Here is a 19628-nt window from a genome sequence, read left to right as displayed (position 1 = left end):
TGTCTGAACCCTGCTCGCCGCCTCCCTTGGCCCTTGTGGGCCTGTGGCCAACAAGCCCTGAGGAAAAGGAGACCCAAAGGAGACCCACAATATCCCCCAAAATAGTAACTACTGTATAATGTTATCCCTTGTTAAATGTATGCGTTTGTCATCCCAGGTGTAATTCTGTATATTTCCTTTACTATGGATACACCTCTTCACACCTGCATGTAATACGTAGTTGTTCTTAATGTGATGGTTTATATTTCAAGGGCCTCCTCTGATCTTCCTTCACTTTTAAGATACAACTGCTGATCCACAGAAAGGTTGGGACAATCAGAAAGAAAAAAAAAACAGACTCCAACAGATAATTGGCCCCAAAGAATAGCATCCCAAGAACACAGGGAGGAACAGAGAATAAGAAGTCAAAATTGCTGGCAGCTTATTTTGTCTCTTTGAGAAATCGTGACATTGGTGTGCTCTAGACCTTCTATTTCTAAATTTACAGAGTGGAATAGGTGATGGGAAGGAAGGTCATGCTAGAAGCTCAGAGTCAGCCAACATCACTCCTTCTGGGTACCGTAAAGAGTTGAGGAAAACTATGGTCATCCTATGCTCACTGCAAAATGCCCTGCTCACTGAGTTTCTCCACCTCATTAAAAATCATTTTTTTCAAGTTCAATAAAAAACGTAAGAAACATTGTACTGCTTAAATAAATATATGCAACACATAATTTTCATTTCAAACAGTTTCAGAATTCATTGTAGAGTTCATATAACTGTAATGTGAATTTATATACTGCTTTAGTTCCTACTCCTTTGGCCTGGTATTGAAAATATGTTCACTTTTCTACATAAGCGAGGCAGCGTACAGGTTCTGTGCAACCCAAAGGCAGACCAACTGAATTGTAGAAGCCGGGCACAGAATTCAAATTAATCGTGTGTGTCAATCCAGGCTGTATTAATTTCCTCATTGCTCTGACCAAATCTCTGCAGCACCTCAAAGGAGGAGGGGTTTGTCCTGCTCGTAGTCATCATGAAGGGCAAAGCAGGGTGACAGGCAGTTCATGGAGGCAGGAGTATGCAGCATGGACACCTCCCCTTCTCGTGTCTTGATGATCAGGAAGGGGAGAGTGGAAAGGATGCCCATCTGGGCTATAAAGCCTCTAGGACTTCCCCAGTGACCCATTTTCTCCATGGTGGCCCCACCTCCTAAAAAGTCCCACAAACTCCTCAACAGTGCATCGGCTGGGATCTAAGCATGCAGACACTTGAGCCTATGGGAGAAACATCCCATCCAAGCCCCAACACAGGCCAATCACAGATCCCTGAGAAGAAAGAAACCAGGCAGGGAGAGATGTAGGCACTGGCTTGTGGCAGCTCTGGCCCCAGCAGTGAGTGAAGAACACCGTGGAAACTCAGTCTAGTGGAGCCCAGGACCTCGGAGAGGCAGAAGCTGCATCTCATTTCCCCCTTCCCAGTTACAGGCATCAAAATAAAGATAAAAGTGTGAGTAAACAGCACTAAGTCAAAAGATTCTTCCCAAGAGAACAGAGTAGAGACACCAGGCTGAGAGTGCAGGAACCCATGACAGGTCTGGTTCTTCATGGCTGTAAGGAATCACTAATCCTTACTACTACAGGTACTAGGATAAGTGAGAGGGTGGAAGATAAGCAGTGGGTAAAGTCTGTGACTCTGTGTTGTGCGTAGGACACACAGTTTTGATAACAGTCTTATGATTCATATTTTCACCATTTCCATTTGATTTACCAAATGTTTCCAGAATTTGCAGTAATAGTTCATTAATAGTATCACTGTGTCTTTGTTGTCTGTTGCAATATCTTTGGTAACAATTTTAAATAGAATTGTTAGATAAAAATCTTCCCATTACACTCCTTTAAAAAAAGTTTCGACTGATTGTCAATGTTCAACTTAAATTATTTTATTTAATCATTTACTTGAATATGAGTACATGCAAGCTTAGATGCCAAAAACACATGCGGGGGTGGGGGGGAGCATGTTCAACAAATGGTGCTGGGAAAACTAGTTGGCCACACATAGAAGAAGGAAATTAGACCAGTATCCATCACCTTGCACACACACATACACACACAAAAAAAATCTAACTCCAAATGGATCAAAGGTCTAAACACGAAACCTAAAAACACCGAAAACTGCTACAAGAAAATGTAGGCAGAGCCCTACAGGATACAGGTTGTAGGGAGCAACTTCCTGAATAATACTTCATTGGCCCAAGAATGAAGGTCAACAATTGACAAGTGGGAAGGACTTCATAAAACTAAAAAGCTTCTGCACAGCTAAATAAACAACCATCCAAGTGAAGAAGAAGCCTACAGCATGGGAGAGAATCTTTGCCAGCTATACATCTGACAGAGGATCAACATCCAGACTATATAAAGACCTCACAAAACAAAGAACAACAAAAAAAGCCAATGACTCATTAAACAACTGGGCTTGGGATCTGAACAGAGAGCTCTCAAAAGAAGAAATAAAAATGACTGAAAAAAATCTCAAAAATGTAGACGAATTGCTAAACAGTCTTATTAATAATAAATAAATAAATAAATAAATAAATAAATAAATAAATAAATAAATAAATAAATAAACGGAGCCAGATATTGAGGTAAATTCTCAGAGATCAGAGAGACAGAACAAGCTACAGCCAACCTCACCTCACCAGAAGTGCATGGGAGGGGTTGGGGAGGAAAGGGAAGGGGTAAATGATGTATTCATGCTGCAATCTCAAAAATAGAAAATCATAATTAAAATAAATAATAGACAGTGTGGTGTGTGTGTGTGTGTGTGTGTGTGTGTGTGTGTGTGTGTGTGTCTGAAACCCTTATAAAGTTAACTGTGTGAAGATGTCAGGGCTGGGCTGAAATGAATTAACTGGTTTCCCTCAGTGCTCTGACACCCATGGTGCAGGCACTTTGGACTCCGCCTGGCTCTACTTGGAAGGCTACAGTGGGCACATGTATGACAGCATTCCATGTCTGGCCAGTGTCTGTGGTCTTAGCACTCACATCATTCACACAAATCTCTTCCTTTTCTTTTTACCATCTGTCTCAAGTACAATAGTAAACACCCATGCAAACACATCCAGATCAGTCCCAAGATAACTAGAATATTTGACTTTTATGTCATCATTGAGATTAAAGAGAAAAATCATAATTCTTTTAGATAAAAAAAATCCATTCAAGAAATAATGAGGAAATGGGAGCTGGGAGCATATACCTCTAACATCAGGTACTCTGAGGCTAGGCTGAGTTACATGGCATCACCAGAAAGAAATAAGAAATAAGAGAAGAAAGAATGAGAAAGAGGGATGGAGGAAGAGAGAGAAGAGAAGGAAGAGAAGGAGGAAGGGAAGGGAGGGAAGAAGGGGCAGGGGAGAAAGAGAGGAAGAGAAAATGTTGAAAGGCCTGGAATAGAAGGAATGGAGAGATCAGAGTACTTTCCAGCAACAAGCAGTGGCCCGAGGAGCAGACACAGCCATAACCTTGGCTGAGCACCCTGCCCCAGGAAGGACAGACTAGCTTCCCAGCCCCGTAGGCATAGTAGACTAGGAAGGAGGAACAGAGCAGTATGTGAAGATATTTATAAAGAATCCTTTTCTTCCCTTCAGTATTTTAAAACTCCCAAAACAAATGCATCCTATTGCTTTTGGAAAACCCATGGTTCCAAAGCCTCTATGCTGATGCCTGAAAGCCCTTAGTCCACTCTCCGGTGCCCACACTGCTGATTCAACCTTCCAGCATTCTGGGAAGCATGTTCCACAAGCACTTCTCACTCAGCCTCTGACCTGGTTTGCTAGCATGTGTTGGCTCCTAAAACGTGTTCTTGTGTAAGTGGCTCCTGCATTGCAGCTGTTGGGGACCCCAGGGACTGGGCTGACAAAATGTCTCATAAATGATATTTTACCTCATGTGTAACATTTCATGGCCTTATCTGGGTGTTATGATGAGAGAGATGCTGCATGTGAAATGCCTGGCCCACAGCAGGCGCTTGGCATCTCCTGAACTGTGGCTGGCCCTTCCAATCATAGCATGCTGCATCCTGATCAGGAAGTGAGGATAGTTATTTTCCCATCAAACTGGGGGGAAAAAACTGTCCTTTCACTGGCTGCCCGCTAAGGGATATAGCTCTTCAGAATCTTTGGTAAACCAGCTCTCCCTATCCTTTGCTCTTAGCACAATGCCCCCTTGTCCTCAAGGAGATTTTGGAGGAGAGGTGGCCATGTGACTATTTGAAGTGAGACAGGCTGTTAGTGTCAGGACTTCATTTCATTTCCAACTCTAAAATCTAATTTCCTCGGGACTGCATTTAACAGTTCTACATTTACGGCTGGAGTTCCTGGCGTCCCATCCGCCCTACCTAAGCATCACTTAGGTAATGCTTGGAAAGTACTTTGAAGGAAATGGTCCAGAAGTGCTAAGTAGAATTACATGATAGGAGCTGAGGGCAGGACGCCGAGGCGGAGAGAGATCTTTCTGTCTAAGTCGTAGTTCATTTTCTTTACTGGGTTTTTACGGAGCTCTTGTGTGTTATGCTGGAAACATGGCAGTAAGTCGCCTTTTTATGAGTGGTATGTGTGCTGAGTTCTGGAAGGAATAACAGAGCAATGGACTTGGAAATGTGTATGCAGTTGGGTATAATAAAAAATTACAGCAGAAATTAAGGGTCAACCAATCCTATTATGCGATATTTTAAAATAAGCAACAATGGCAAAAAATAGAAAATGGTAAGTCATGGAAGATGCACTGAGGGGAAGTTTCCTTCCTGAAGGATGTCATTCTGGAGACTTGGAAGGTGCCTGGTCCTTCGGGGAAATGGGCACAAGAACAGTCCTCCACACAGCCATCCACCCATTGAGTTGTCCCTCACTTAAGTAAATTTTTACTAAATCCCCCCAGAGGTGAAGTGTAGAGCTGTGCCTCTGAAGGAAAGAACTGAGATTTGCTGCAGCAGAGGCAAGACTGTGTTCCTTCCTGAGGAACACAGACAAGGCGATCCTCTGCAAACCAAGGCACACCTCCCTCATCAGGTGACGTCTACTGTCCTAGGTTAGATGTTGCCAGGAGAAGGGGAAGGAGGGCTTTCTAAGCCATGGAGCAGCAAAAGAAAAGCCTGTACATGAGAGAGTGATGGGCACGCTGGCTGTCTTAGGACAGAGCTGGGGGTGCGTCTGAGGTGAGACGGAGACAAGGGCTGAACTTCAGAACTGTTGAGCACTGATGAATCTGTGTGTCCTTCATTGAGAGAACATGTGCTGGTGTGCGTGTGTGCGCGCATGTGTGTGTGTGTGTGTGTGTGTGTGTGTGTGTGTGTGTGTGTGTGTGTGTGTGTGTGTGATGGGCTATGCTCCAATAAAAGAAGCAGATAAACTGTCATGTTAGAGACTGAAGAGAGCATGAAAATATCCCTACAGTTCGGTGGCATCTACCCTTTAGCATGCCTTTGGTATCTCCTTAATCAGTTCCTCACTTTTCTTTCAGTTGATACCACTTTCCATACCTCAGGATCAGAAGTCACAAAGGGAGTCACAGGGCTGGAGAGAGCCTTCCTGAGCTCAACTTCTAAATCCCATCAGTACCAGCCATGTGGCTTTAGATAAGACTCCAGGGTTTACTCCTCTGTAAAATGGGGAGGCTATTGTACTAAGCAAAACAATATGAGCATGGTGCTCCACACAGGGCCTCAAAAGGTGGTAAGTGCTAAAGAATTAAAAGTTGTTCACACAGGCAGATGAGCTGTTCCATCATTTCCATGGAAAAGCATGTGGTTCCAGAGTTTCATTAAAAAAAATGAGCCAGTGCTGCCAGATTCACTATGCTTTCTGTGTCCTCTGCAAGACAAAACTATGTCTGCGTCATCTCTCTCGATGAGGCCATCATCACCAGCATGGTCCTCATCTTGATGAGGCCATCATCACCAGCATGGTCTTCATCTTGATGATACCATCATCATCAGCATGGTCCTCATCTTGATGAGGCCATCATCACAAACATGGTCCTCATCTTGATGAGGCCATCATCACCAGCATGGTCCTCATCTTGATGATACCATCATCACCAGCATGGTCCTCATCTTGATGATACCATCATCACCAGCATGGTCCTCATCTTGATGATACCATCATCACCAGCATGGTCCTCATCTTGATGATGCCATCATCACCAGCATGGTCTTCATCTTGATGATGCCAGCAGCAGCAGCATAGTCCTCACCTTAATGGTACCATCATCACCAGCATTGTCCTCATCCCATGGTATATTGAAGGAAAAGGTTGTATTCTTACAGTTGTGAGTAAGTGGAAATGAAAATTAGTTAGAAAGAAAACCCCAGACCACAGGGTTTGGGAAGACATAAAATACCTTAACACAGAAAATAAACCCACATGGTGGGATTCTTAATAATTTAAGTGGGGACAACATCTGGAGAAAGTTTTCCCTCAAAATACCAGAGTGATGCTTCGTCTGCTTCTGGTACCTTTTCCTGACCTCATCCTTACTCACAAATTGAAAATTCAAATGAAAAGACAAAGATTCAAAAAGATGGAGTCCAAGAAAACAAAACAATGGCTTACACAGTAAGTGTGGATACACTTAGATAAGGCTTTAACTTCCGTCAGGAGGTTTGAATCACTGACCATACACAGAAGAATAGACAATTTAAAGTCACAGCAATTATTAACATGTTAAAGAGAGGAAATGTAGTAATAGTACATAATGTGCTCCATGATGAGAACCATTCCTCTGTGCATATAATCCACTCTGAACACACATCCTTCAAAACTTATGCTATAACAATAGTAGCAGGATGTGGCAAGGGAGTAATCAGACCAGAGGGTTAGAAAAGTGTTAAAATGCCACATCCACACTGACACTCCAGGCCCACATGGCAGCCACATCTATGAGCTCTCTTGCCCAGTTTGACCCAGAACACTCACCTCACATTGCTCATCCATGAGGCTTCTCCAATCCCAGGTGAGCGTGCATCTGCAAGGTCTTTCAGTGAGTCCGTCTCAGGAGTACCGCACTGTCCACATGCCCATGCCGAGGCCTAGCTAGGAGAAACAGCCGTTTTCACCCTTTCTGAGTCTGATCCAGACTTTCACCTAATGCTGCCCATTCACACATTACTCTTCCAGCCCCAGCTGGGAGCCATATCTGTGAGCTCTCTTGGCCCAGGCCCAATATGGTATCTATATGCTCTCTTGCTGACTTCAACCCATGTCCCCAGATCTGTGCTGACCTCCAGCTTTGTCAGAGAGTTGATCTATTCTCTTGCCCTGTGCTGCCCTTTTACACCCTGGCACAGCTGGTAGCTACACTAGGGGACTTTTTTGGACTTCACCAAGTAATGTCACACTACTCTAAGATTCCTATGTCACCCAGGTTACCAGTGATTAGGACCACCCATTCTCTCTAGTCAACATTCAACCCTGAGTATCTGAAGGACTGACTTGCTCACTCCCTGACCTGAAACCAATTAAGTTCAGACAACATCAAAAACAGAATGAAACTTTTACTCCACAGAGGCAGGCTAGAATCTCATATCAAACACACAACTCATGAAATGAACTCACATACCCAGAGCCCAGCACTTTTGGAACTTGGAGTCCATTGATCCAATCTCTTCTGGCCTTTCAAGTTTTCAGTGAAAATTAACCAAGCTGTTATTTTTATTTATTTATTTATTTTTTTTTTTTTGTTTTTTGAGACAGGATTTCTCTGTGTAGTTTTGCGCCTTTCCTGGATCTCCCTCTGTAGACCAGGCTGGCCTTGAACTCACAGAGATCTGCTTGGCTCTGCCTCCCGAGTGCTGGGATTAAAGGCGTGCGCCACCACCGCCCGGATCCAAGCTGTTATTTTTAATGGTTTGTCTTTATATGTTACTTGTTCTTTTCCTCTTGAAGCTTTCAATGCTCATTCTTTGTTCTGTATATTTAGTGTTTTAATTATGATATATCATGGGTAGTTTTTATTCTGACACTTCATTTTGATCAGGGGAAAACTTAACCAAGAAGACATTACACTTCTTAACATATATACACCAAACTCTGGCTCACCCAATTCCATAAAAATCATTCTACTGGACTTCAAGATACTGATTAACCTGATTCAGTAATACTAGGTGATTTCCAAACCCACTTTCTCCAATAGATAGGTCATCTGGACAAAAATAGACAGAGAAATGTCACAACTAAATAACATCATAAATTAAAAAAAATACTTAGTAGGTATCTACAGCATATTCTGTCTACACCAAATAATATATATTCTGCTCAACAATTCATGGCAGTGTCTCTATAATAGATCACATTTCTAGGACTCAAACCAAATCCCAACAAATGCATAAAAATTGAAGCATCTCCATATATGTATCTGACCACAATGCAATAAAAACATGAAATCATAGAAAAATTGCCAGTAATTACACAAATTCATAGAGACTAAATGACACATGATGAATGGGTCAAAGAAGAAATCAGAAAAAGAAATTTTAAAAAGTCCTTCAATGAAATGAAAATGAAAAACAAACGCCTGAACCTATGAGGCACATTGAAAGCAGAACTATGAGGAAGAGTCCTAGCTCTAAGTGTGTGCATTAAAAATCAGATACAATGAATGACTTACTGATGCAACTCAAAAGTTTGAAAAACCAGATATATGTACAACTCAAGGTTTGAAAACCGTATATATGTGTACATATATGTAGGTGTCCATATTGCTTTTTCCAAAGGTCTTCAGTGTTATTTAATCTCTCCGTATTCCCTTCTTTCCCTTGTCCTCACATCCTTCATCCCAATCTAATACTGCTTGTTCCATTGTTCTCCTTTAACACTTTGTGTTACTTAAACCTTTATTCCATTTCTGGAAAGCCCCCTCCCATGGCCCCTCAGTAATTTCCTGACCTCCACAGGTATTCCAACTGAAACATGCATATCTGCATTTTCAAAGCTAACATCCACAAATGAAAGGAAATATGCAGTGTTTGTCTTTCTGGGTCTAGATTACCTCACTCAGAACGATTGTTTACTGCTCCATGTAAGTTTGATGATTTTGTTCTTCTTTACATCTGAATAATACTACATTGTATTAATATATCACATTTTCATCATCCGCTCAGCAGCAGATGAACATCAATTATTCCATTTCCTGGCTACTGTGAATAGAGCAAGAAAGAACAAGGAAGGAGAAGCAGTTATCTCCACAGTAAGATACAGAGTCCTCTCTCTGGGTGTGTTCCAAAGATTGATATAGTTGGATTTTGCAGTAGATGTATTTTTAGCTTTTTAAAGCACTGATTTCCACAGTGGTTGTACCAGTTTGTACTCCTCCCAGGAGTGAATAAATGCCCCTCTTTCCCCACATCCACCCCAGCATTTGCCATGCTTGGTTTTTGAATCTTAGCCATTCTGACTAGGGTAAGAGGAAGTCAGTAAATCTCAAAGTAGTTTTAATTTGCATTTCCGTGGTGGCTTAGGATGTTGAACATTTAAAAAATGTTTCACATCCATCTGTATTTCATCTTTTGCAAACTCTTTTTAGTTCCATCCCCTTTTTTAAATTGGCTTGTTTGTTTCCTTGATGTTTAGTTTAGGTTTTTTTCTCTTTGCATATTCTAGATACTAACCCTCTGTCAAAAGTATAGTTGGCAGCAGGGCGGCGGTGGCACACACCTTTAATACCAGCACTTGGGAGGCGGAGGCAGGTGGATCTCTGTGAGTTCGAGGCCAGACTGGTCTACAGAGCAAGTTCAAGGACAGCCAGAACTGTTACACAGAGAAAAAAAAAAGGAAGCAAAACATTCATACACATAAAATGAAAATAAATCTAAATAAAAATTTAAATAAGAAGTATAGTTGGCAAAGATTCTTTTCTATTCTATAGACTGCCTCTTCATTAGAGTGACAATGTTCTTTGCTGTACAAAAGCATTTTCATTTCATGAGGTCCCATTTATTAATTTTTGGCCTTAATGTCCACATTATTGGGGTTCTATATCAACTGATTCAAGCATATTCCCTACATTATCTTCTTTCAGATTTAAAGTATTAGGTCTTATGTTGAGATCTTTGACCGATTTTGAGTTGAGTTTTGTGCAAGATGAGAGACAAGATCTATTTCATTTTCCTATATGCAGCTATTCCTTTTGACCAGCACCACTTACTGAAGATACTATCTTTTTTCTAATGTGTGTTATTGGTTTCTTTGTCAAAAATCAGATGACGGTTGTAGGCGGAGTTTTCCTGTCTGGCCCACTAGTTGACAAAAAACCAACACAGAGGTTTAATACTATTTACAAATGCTCATTGATAGCCCAGGCTTGACCCATAATTCTTATCTATGCTTAGCCATGTGGCTTGGTACCTTTTATCAGTACAGCATTCTCATCTTGCTTCTCTGCATCTGCTGATGACTCTCTGACTCTGCCCTGCCCAACTACCAGCCAATCAGCTTTTTATTAGTTAATGAGAGTAATACATATGCATAGGGTACAAAAAGATTTTTCCATAGCAGACTGTAGGAGTGTGGGTTCATGTATGGGACCTTGTTGTAGAATATTATTTTAAGATGTGTTACCTTTGTCTATGCTGTGGAACATTTATTTAATGATGCAAAGAACATTTATGCTGCATTTGTTTAACTCTGTGAAGCTATGTTACTTTGCCTGTCTGAAACACCTGATTGGTCTAATAAAGAGCTGAACGGCCAATAGTGAGGCAGGAGAAAGGATAGGCGGGGCTGGCAGATAGAATAAATAGGAGGTGAGATCTGGGAAGACAAGGTCTAGGAGCAAAAGAAGGACAAGGAGGAGAGTCCCAAGGGCCAGCCACCCAGCTGCACAGCAAGTCACAGAGTAAGAAGTAAAGAAAGGTATATAAAATAAAGATAAAGCCCAGAGGCAGAAAGTAGATGGGGTAATTTAAGTTATGGAAAGCTGGCTAGAAATAAGACAAGCTAAGGCCAGGCATTCATAAGAAAAAATAAGACTCCATGTGATTAATTTGGGAGCTGGGTGGCAGGCCCCAAAAAAGATTAAAAAAAAAAAAACTACAGGACCTCAATTCTATTTCATTAATCAATGAGTCTGTTTTTATGTCAGCACCATGCTATTTTTATTACTATAGCTCTGTAATATAACTTGAAATCTACGTTACCGTATAACAGGTTGACAATGTCTGTACCAGACACCACGAGCTAAGAAATAAAAAAGCCCAGTGCCAGGGATGGGCTACTTCTTTTGGAGTTGTTAGCCAGTGAAGTCCCAGAAACCTTCAAACAGTACAGACTTTTGCCAATACTCATGGTTAGCCTTCAGAACTTGGCCATAAGAGTTTATTGTTCAAAATACCACATACTTCAGTATGGAGGAATCAAACTAGTAATGACCTGGAAGCTTCATCCCTACTAGCTGTCTTTCATTATGCTGAACGGTGGTATGCCCTCTACCAGGGGATAAAAATAACCATCAATCTTACGTAGGAGTGAACCCTGTGAGATTCCTGGAAAGACATGCCCACTGGTGTGGAGGAGGAGGAGGAGGAGGAGGAGGAGGAGGAGGAGGTGGGAACATGATGAGAGTAACCAGTCCGGCTCTGACCAGATCTAAGTATCATTCCACAAGTTGAATCCCATATCTGGGACCATTATCACACTAAGAACCTATGGCTAGACAGCTCAGGCCCCAAGGGAGAACTTACTCCTATTTTTTTGCTAAACGTACATAATATTAAACTGACTCCTAATGACTTATCATTATACACATATACTAATACACCCCTCAGCCCTCATCTGAGCAGCTTTTATTTTTCAGCAGATATTAATTAACACAGAAACCCCTAATGGCCAAAGTGCAGAGAATAAGAGGCTACAGAATTCTTGGACCTACATGGAACATGTATACTGCAGCTCCCTCCTCCCAAGGCTCAAAAACCACTGTAGAAGAGGGGCCAGAAAAAGTGTAAGAGCCAGACATGGTAGATGACTACAAGATGTGTCTCTTAGACACAGCTGTTGTCTTTTTTTTTACTCTTAGCTCTTTTGGGGATCTACCACTCAGCTCCCAAACAAATACACAGGGACTTATTCTTACTTAATGAATGTCTGGCCTTAGCTTCACTTATTTCTAGCCAGCATTTCTTAACTTAAATTATCCCATCTACCTTTTGCCTCTGGGCTTTTACCTTTCTCTATTCTATACACCTTTCTTTACTTCTTACTCCATGGCTGGCTCTGTGGCTGTGTGGCTGGCCCCTGGCATCCTCCTCTCCTTCTCCTTTTCTCCCTCCTTCTCTCTCTTCTTTTTTCTTCTATATATTCTCTCTGCCTGGCAGCCCCGCCTACTCTCTCTCCTGCCTTGTTATTGGCCGTTCAGTTCTTTATTAGACCAATCAGGTGTTTTAGGCAGGCAAAGCAACACAGCTTCACAGAGTTAAACAAATGCAACATAAAAGAATGTAACACATCTTTGCATCATTAAACAAATATTCCACACCATAAACTAATGCAACATATCTTAAACTAATATTCCACAACACACAGCAGGACAGCTTCATATATGAACTCACCATGGTTGCAAAATCATGCACAAAACCTCTACAAGCCCAAAGCAGACCGAACCCCAGCATGAAGATGGGAGTTGGGTACAAAATTTCACCTCTAGCCACGGACATATTGGCAATTGTTAGCTGCTGGGAGAGGCAGAAACAGTTTTTTCTCTAAGAAGGTAGTCCCTGGTAATTCAACCACACTGTAGTGTAAGGCCACACATCTAAGAATATTTGAGCAGCACAAATTTGCCTTGATGTTTTTGTTTTCAAAGGACATAAAGTTGGTTGGAGGGGTGTGAATCTGGGAAGATTTGGGGAAGCAAGAATGAATAAGATCAAAAACATGTTGGATGAAACTACTCAATAAAAAAAATTATTTAAAGAGCATGAAGGACATTTATCTAACTGATTTTTATTATTACCTGAACCAGAGTTGGCTACTTTTTCTGGAAAGGACTATGTAGGAAATACTGTAGGCTCCTGGACCACTGGTCTCTGCCATCAAATGCAACCACATACAATACATAGGCAAAAAAAACAGGTGAAGAGGTGTTCCAAGAAAAATCCAGAAAGCAAGGCATTATCACTGCCCAGGTGAAAGTATGTCAAAGGTTTAGACAGATAAATAAACAAATAGATAAACAAATAAACAAATAGATAAATAGATAGATAGATAGATAGATAGATAGATAGATAGATAGATAGATAGATAGATAGATAAATAGATAAATAAATAAATACTAATGGCCCCAAAGCTCAGCGTTATCAATAGCTGGGGAAGCACAGCTGAAAATCAGCGAGCTGCCACCTCACTCTCATCAGGACCGCTAATAACAAATAACGAAGCACAGAGATCCAGGCACATCAACAAGGATGTGGGGAATCGGGGTCCAGTGTGCTTGGAGGAAGGGGGATGCAGGAAGCGGTGAAACCTCTGGAACGGAGGGCACTGTTCCTGAGAAAACTTCAAGGGGAATTACCATTTGACTCAGAATCACCCTTGCGAGTACACGGTCACAAATTAAAAGGGAAGTCATGAAAAAACACTTGTACATCCACGACCAGAGCAGAATTATTCACAATAGACCAAAAATGGAGGAAGTCAATTGTCCATCAACGAACAAACGAGTGGATGGACAAAATGAAGACTGCGCATGTGAGGCAATGTCATTCTACCTTAAAAGGGAAGGAAACATTGTAACATGGAAGAATCTTTGAGAACACTCCACTCAGGGAAACAATGTAGACACAAATAGACAAGTGACCCAGGATTCTACTCCTACCAGGTACCCAGATAGAGAAAAGGCATACAGACAGGAAGCAGAATGGCGGCGGCTGCGCTGTGGGCAGTGGAGACGGAATTGTTTAATGGAGGTAGTTTCATTTTTGCAAAGTGCAAAGAGTTTTGGAGATTTGAGTACACAACCTTGTGAATATACGCCACACTAATAATTACATTCTTCAAATGATGGCAATGAAGCCAGGCAATGGTGGTGCACACCTTTAATCCCAGTGCTCAGGAGGCAGAGGCAGGTGGACTCCAAGTTCAAGGCCAGCCTGGTCTACAGAGCAAGTTCCGGGACAGCCAGGGCTACACAGCCTTGCCCCTGCCTCCCAAAAGTGGTGAAAATGGTGAGTTTTGTTGTTCATATTTTAAACCCCCTCCCCCTCCCCCCCCCTCCCCCTGCCCCCCCCCCTCCGCCTCCACGCCCAAATAAAGCCACTTGGCCAAATCTCTCAAGCTGTAACTTTCCAACTCCTGGTCTACGGAGTGATAGATACTTCATATTACAAAGGAGAAGCCCAGTTTCAGCACGAGTGTGTCACCATGCTGTGGTGGCCAGTCTGTGTGCTGAGTGCTCATGTGGACTCTGCAGAAGGAGCAGGGAGAATCAAAGGCATGTGAAGGAGGAAAGGGGGTGACCAACACAGGAAACCTTGGTTTGAAACCACAGGCTCTCCATGGCTCAGAGTACAAGCATCCTGGGGTTTAAAATAAGGGAACAGAACTGCGCATGACCCAGAGGCACATTCTCTCCAGAGCTAGTTAAGTGAGGCCTGTGGGTGAGGTCGGGGAGGGTCTGGGTTCTCTCTGGTCTGAACACTGGCTGCTCTTGTCCTCAGAGAGAGCAGTGTTGTCCACCAATGCACGTTTGGCTCCTTCTAAGGACAAGCTAACTGCTTAGAAGTTTCACCACACCCAGCTCTTTACAAAGAGCCACCTGCCCTCCAAGTTGGGATATGGTTTTAGTAAAGAACAGAGGATATAAGGGCCCCACCTTCGCAGGGCAATCAAGGGGATTTCTGGAGCCTTCTGAACCTGTGCCCAGTTCTACATCTTCCTCTTGGAAAGCTGAACTTCAGGTGTGGAGCTGGGGAACTTTAAAATCCACTTTCCAAGTGGAAACCTAACTCACAGTTGATAAGGTTAAATGTTGAAAGTGAAGGTTGTATTGTTGGCTCTGTGGAAATGGAAAAGGAAGAAAGGGGACAAAGACATGGCTTTGCAGGGCAAGACTTTCATCTGAAGCAGGTGCACTGTTCAGCTCCAAGCTGAGTAACAAAGGCAGGCTTGTGTGCCTTCCCTCCGGGCCTCTGTCCTGCTGTGAGGGCAGCGAAAGGGGTCAGGGCAATGTTTTCTGTGTGCTGCCCGAAGAAAGGGCAATTCATGGGCTGCAGGCAGGGGCCTGTCCCTAGGTGTGCCCACAGGCCTGCCTCTGCCAGTGATCATATTTCACCATAAGCAAAGGAGACCGTGGAGGCCGAGTGTGCTGCTGACCACTCACCCACAGCCTCTCCCTGCAGAGAAAAACCAGAGCAGGAGTCCTCTGTCCAGAACTAGTGGGGCCGTAGCACCCTGCCAGGAGGTACAGGTTACAGGAAGCTGGCCTGTATGACAACACCTCCAAAAGAACTGAAAGAGGACGTGAAATGAGGCTGGTCTGCAGGGAGGTGTTTGGGATGGTGAAGATACTTGCCATGCATGGGGACCTGCGGTCAATCCTCAGCATCCAATTAATGATAATGATGATAACAAAAATCATACTTTTTTGTATTGTTACATGCTAAAATGTTAACTGTTTTGTATCCTGAATTAAAAACCAGATCATTACTTTAAATCCCTGCTTTTTAACTTTTTTAACTATAACTGCTGGAAACTTTAAACTACATCCAAGTTCACATTATTCTCTCTTGGATCTGTGCCTTAGCACTGTCAACTAACTGTCCTTTTGATCCTACGTGAAAGAGAGCCTAAGCTTGACAATCTCACAGCCTCGTGTGTGACTGCTCCTCACGTCTGTAACTCCTGCCTCACATCAGCCTACTGGGTCCCCGATGCTCCCTCCCAAGTCTCCAAGTCCCTAGAGTCTGACCCACTGTTCCTGGCACAGAGGGACCCTGCACCTGTCCAGGGACGATAGAGCAGGAGGGAACTGACTACCCATCTTACAGGGATGTCCCATTCGCTTTTCATTTTCCTGAGTAGGGAGTAATTCATGGAGAACATGTAAAAATGAAGACGCCCTCACAACTGCCTGTAACCACCCCCCATGGAGTTCTGGAAACATGTGTGTGGAAGATGGAACAAGGTCCCACCCCTCTCAGGACTGGCCTCCTTTATGCAGTGATGGTGTATGGTGTAGATCGCTCTGGTTTGGGGTCCAGAGTCCTTGAGCTCTATTGAAGTTTCACCGACACTAGGCAAATGGGTCTGGGTGTATAGCTTAGGGGCGGTGAGGCCCACTGTATGTTCCATCCAGCGCAATGCTCTGGTCGCATTTCAAGGGTGAGGACCAGATAAGGAAACATACTTTAATGTACATCTGGAATACCAACGAATTAGTGTTGAAAGACTTGTTTTGTTTTGTATTTTGTTTTTCTAGGCAGGGTTTCTGTGTAGCCCTGGCTGTCCTGGAACTCACTCTGTAGACCAGGCTGGCAACAAACTCAGAAATCCACATGCCTCTGCCTCCCCAGTGCTGGGATTAAAGGCGTGTGCCACCACTGCCTGGCAGAAAGCCCTTTAAATTCAAAATAAAAGGTAGTGTGTATAACAAACATGGTAGTGTGTGTCTAATCCCAGTGCTTGGGAGGCTGAGGCAAGAGGACTGTGAGTTTGGCTAGCCTAGGCTACATAATCAGACCTTATCTCAAACATAAACAAAAAAGTTCTCATGTTTCCCTCTGACTAAGGGCAGGAGGACCCCTCCAGCTTTGTCAGCCAAGCCCTCTGTGGGTGAGTGCTCAGAGCTCACACACTAGGACTCCTAGGACTGAAGGAGGAAGAGAAGAATGTCCATATCACCCGCACTGAAGCCCAAAGCACTGTGGGGATCATTCTGCCTCACCTTCACAAGTGGGCAGAAGTGTGAACTGAGTTGCATCCTGGTTGGTGGCGCCCAACCGTGGATGAGCTATGTTGTCCTAACACAGAGTCACATTTGCCCCATGGAGACACACATCTGCTTCAATCACAGGAGACTAGCCTCTGTGGAGTTTGTGGTCATGTAAAGAAGACAGACTCCGAAGGGCATTCCAAGATGGACAGGAGTCTCTGGGAAGGAAAACAATTCGCTCTACCTCCAAGCCAGCTCTTCCGCAAACTGCCAGCAAGCATTTGCCCAGCTGTGGAGAAGTAACTTTAACCCATGGTCAAATAATGAAGAAACGGAGTCTGTGTTTAGTTCTGCTGTAAGTACGGAAGGGCTGCTTTTATGGTGATGGCATTATGTTTAATGGGAGGAAAGTGTAGTATTTGCTTTCTGAGTGCTGGATGGCCATGTAGAAGATGAGTATCATATAATAGATTGCCCTTACTTCCTAATGAAAAAGGTTAAAATAGCTTTATTGACTCCTACTGCTTTTTACATATTAAAAGGACTTGACATCTATCTGCAAATTATCCAGATTTCTTTCATTGGTGTTAATGGGAGGAGCCAGCTGGTGCAGAGTGGAATCCAGTGATGGGCTCATTTAGAGCTATACAGGACCAGACTTTTCAATCACCCAGCAACAATAAAAGGTATCTTTTATCTCCTGAGCTGTTCCAAGAGTGTGGTGATATTTTATTTGTGTTCTAACAAATAAAGCTTGCCTGTGGATCAGAGAACAAAGTCAGCCACTATATTAAACACAGAAGTCAGGCAGTGGTAGTACATGCCTTTAATCCTAGCATTTGGAAGAGATTCATCCGGATCTCTGTAAATTCAAGGCCACACTGGGAACAGAGCCAGGCATGGTGGCACATGCCTTTAATCCCAGTACTAGTTAACCATAGAGGTCTGTAGGTCTGTACAGACAGCAGGAAGTGATAGAGCTGGGCGGAAAGAGGAAGTGATGTAGCTGAGCAGAGAGAGGAAGATGGCAGGGCACAGAAAGGTATATAAGGCGTGAGTATACAGGAAGTAGCTCTCTTGGGCTGAGGATTTCCTAGTGGTAAGAACTTGTGGCTGGCTAGTTCTATTCCTCTGATCTCTCAGCTTTCATCCCAATATCTGGCTCCAGGCTTTTTATTAAAAAAGACCATTTAGCAATTCGTGTTATATAAGAGGTCTGCCTCCTTCAATTCCTACCGTCTCCAGGCTAGGAGTTACTGAGGTTTGACCAGCTGCCCTACAGCTTTCGTCTGCTGTCCTAAGATGATCCCTCCCACCTTAGGGTGAGGAAAGAAATGTAACATGGATGCAGTTGATGGAAAGTCTCCATCTTCTTGTCTCCCCCATCACACACACACCAACATGGTTTGAGAACAAATGAGAGTAAGGCTTTGATGAACGCTTGCTATATGATGTGAGAGATGAGGATGCTAATATTCACAGTGAAGCTGTCACCTGCCACCTACCAGAAACTCTAGTCTGGGCAACCAGGACCTAAAGGAAGAACATTCCAGAAGGAAGAGGACTGTGCATTCTAGAAATGTTGGCTCAGAGAGCCTAAGAACTCAGCAGACAGGATGGGGATAACATTGCATGGGGTCACCAAAGAACCCCTGACACCTGTCAGTTGTTACCAATCTGCAAACAGCACACAATGATTGGAAGGAAGAGGAAGCAGGCCACTTTCCTTTCAAGATGGAGGGATAAAGACACTCCGATCTAACGACCCTGCCTTTAACAACCTAAGGAGTTCTTGGGGAACTGAGAGGTAGACTTGGCAATGTGTATTAAAAACAGGCTGTTGGTGAGCCCCAGAGCTAATGACAAAGTCACAGCTGGGCTCAGACTGTGCTTTCAACAGCTGCCTGGGCTGTGGGACTGTGGTGGATCAAGAAGTGAGGAGAGGTGACAAGTGACAGAGCCCAGGAGTCGGGGACCAGCGGGGAAGATCATGTTCAGGTAGAAGCACAGTATGTGGTAGAGTTAGGAATAAATGTCTATGACTTTGGTTCATAGAGATTTTAACGCCGAAGGGACCTTGAAAATCTCATGGTACCATGGCTCTCAGCCATCGTGTCTGAAAAGCCTGTTGGCCCGACTGCATCAGATTCACTAGGGAACTAAAGAAAACTAGAGGTGTTTCCATTTTACAGGATTGGGGACAGAACTGGGGCTTGGTTTTGATTTGAGTAGTTCTGAGACAAGGTTGGGCTGTGTTATCCTGGCTGACCTGGAACACACTATGTAGGTCAGAATGGTCCAAAGTTGTGAGACTCCTTCTGCCTCTGCCACCCAAATGCTGGCATCAAAGTGATGTGTCACTATGTCTGGTAGAACATCTATTTTTAATGCATACAAATAGGCTTGAAAAGTCACTCATCTTCTCTACATTTTAATTCACAAATAATGAAGCCAAGATCAAGTGACTGGCCATGCCTAAGGACACATGACTAGCAGCGAGGAAAGAGGTAACATTTGATCTCATACCACTAAGGAGTTGTTATGGGTCCCCAGGTTCCTCTTCAGCTTTCTATTTGGGGACTATACTAGTTAGCTCTGGCTGGGTGATGAATGAACTAAAACACAGCTCAGTCAGCCATCACATATTTTGCCCACCATTCTGTGGGTCACCAGCTCAGTACTCAATTGAGATGTTCGATTTTGTTGTCTCAGCTGCTCAACGCTAAGTTGCAC

Source organism: Peromyscus californicus, unplaced genomic scaffold (genome assembly GCF_007827085.1).
Source record: "Peromyscus californicus insignis strain IS unplaced genomic scaffold, ASM782708v3 Scaffold_5__1_contigs__length_169319896, whole genome shotgun sequence".
Taxonomy (NCBI): Eukaryota; Metazoa; Chordata; class Mammalia; order Rodentia; family Cricetidae; genus Peromyscus; species Peromyscus californicus.
This window is presented reverse-complemented; position numbering follows the sequence as displayed.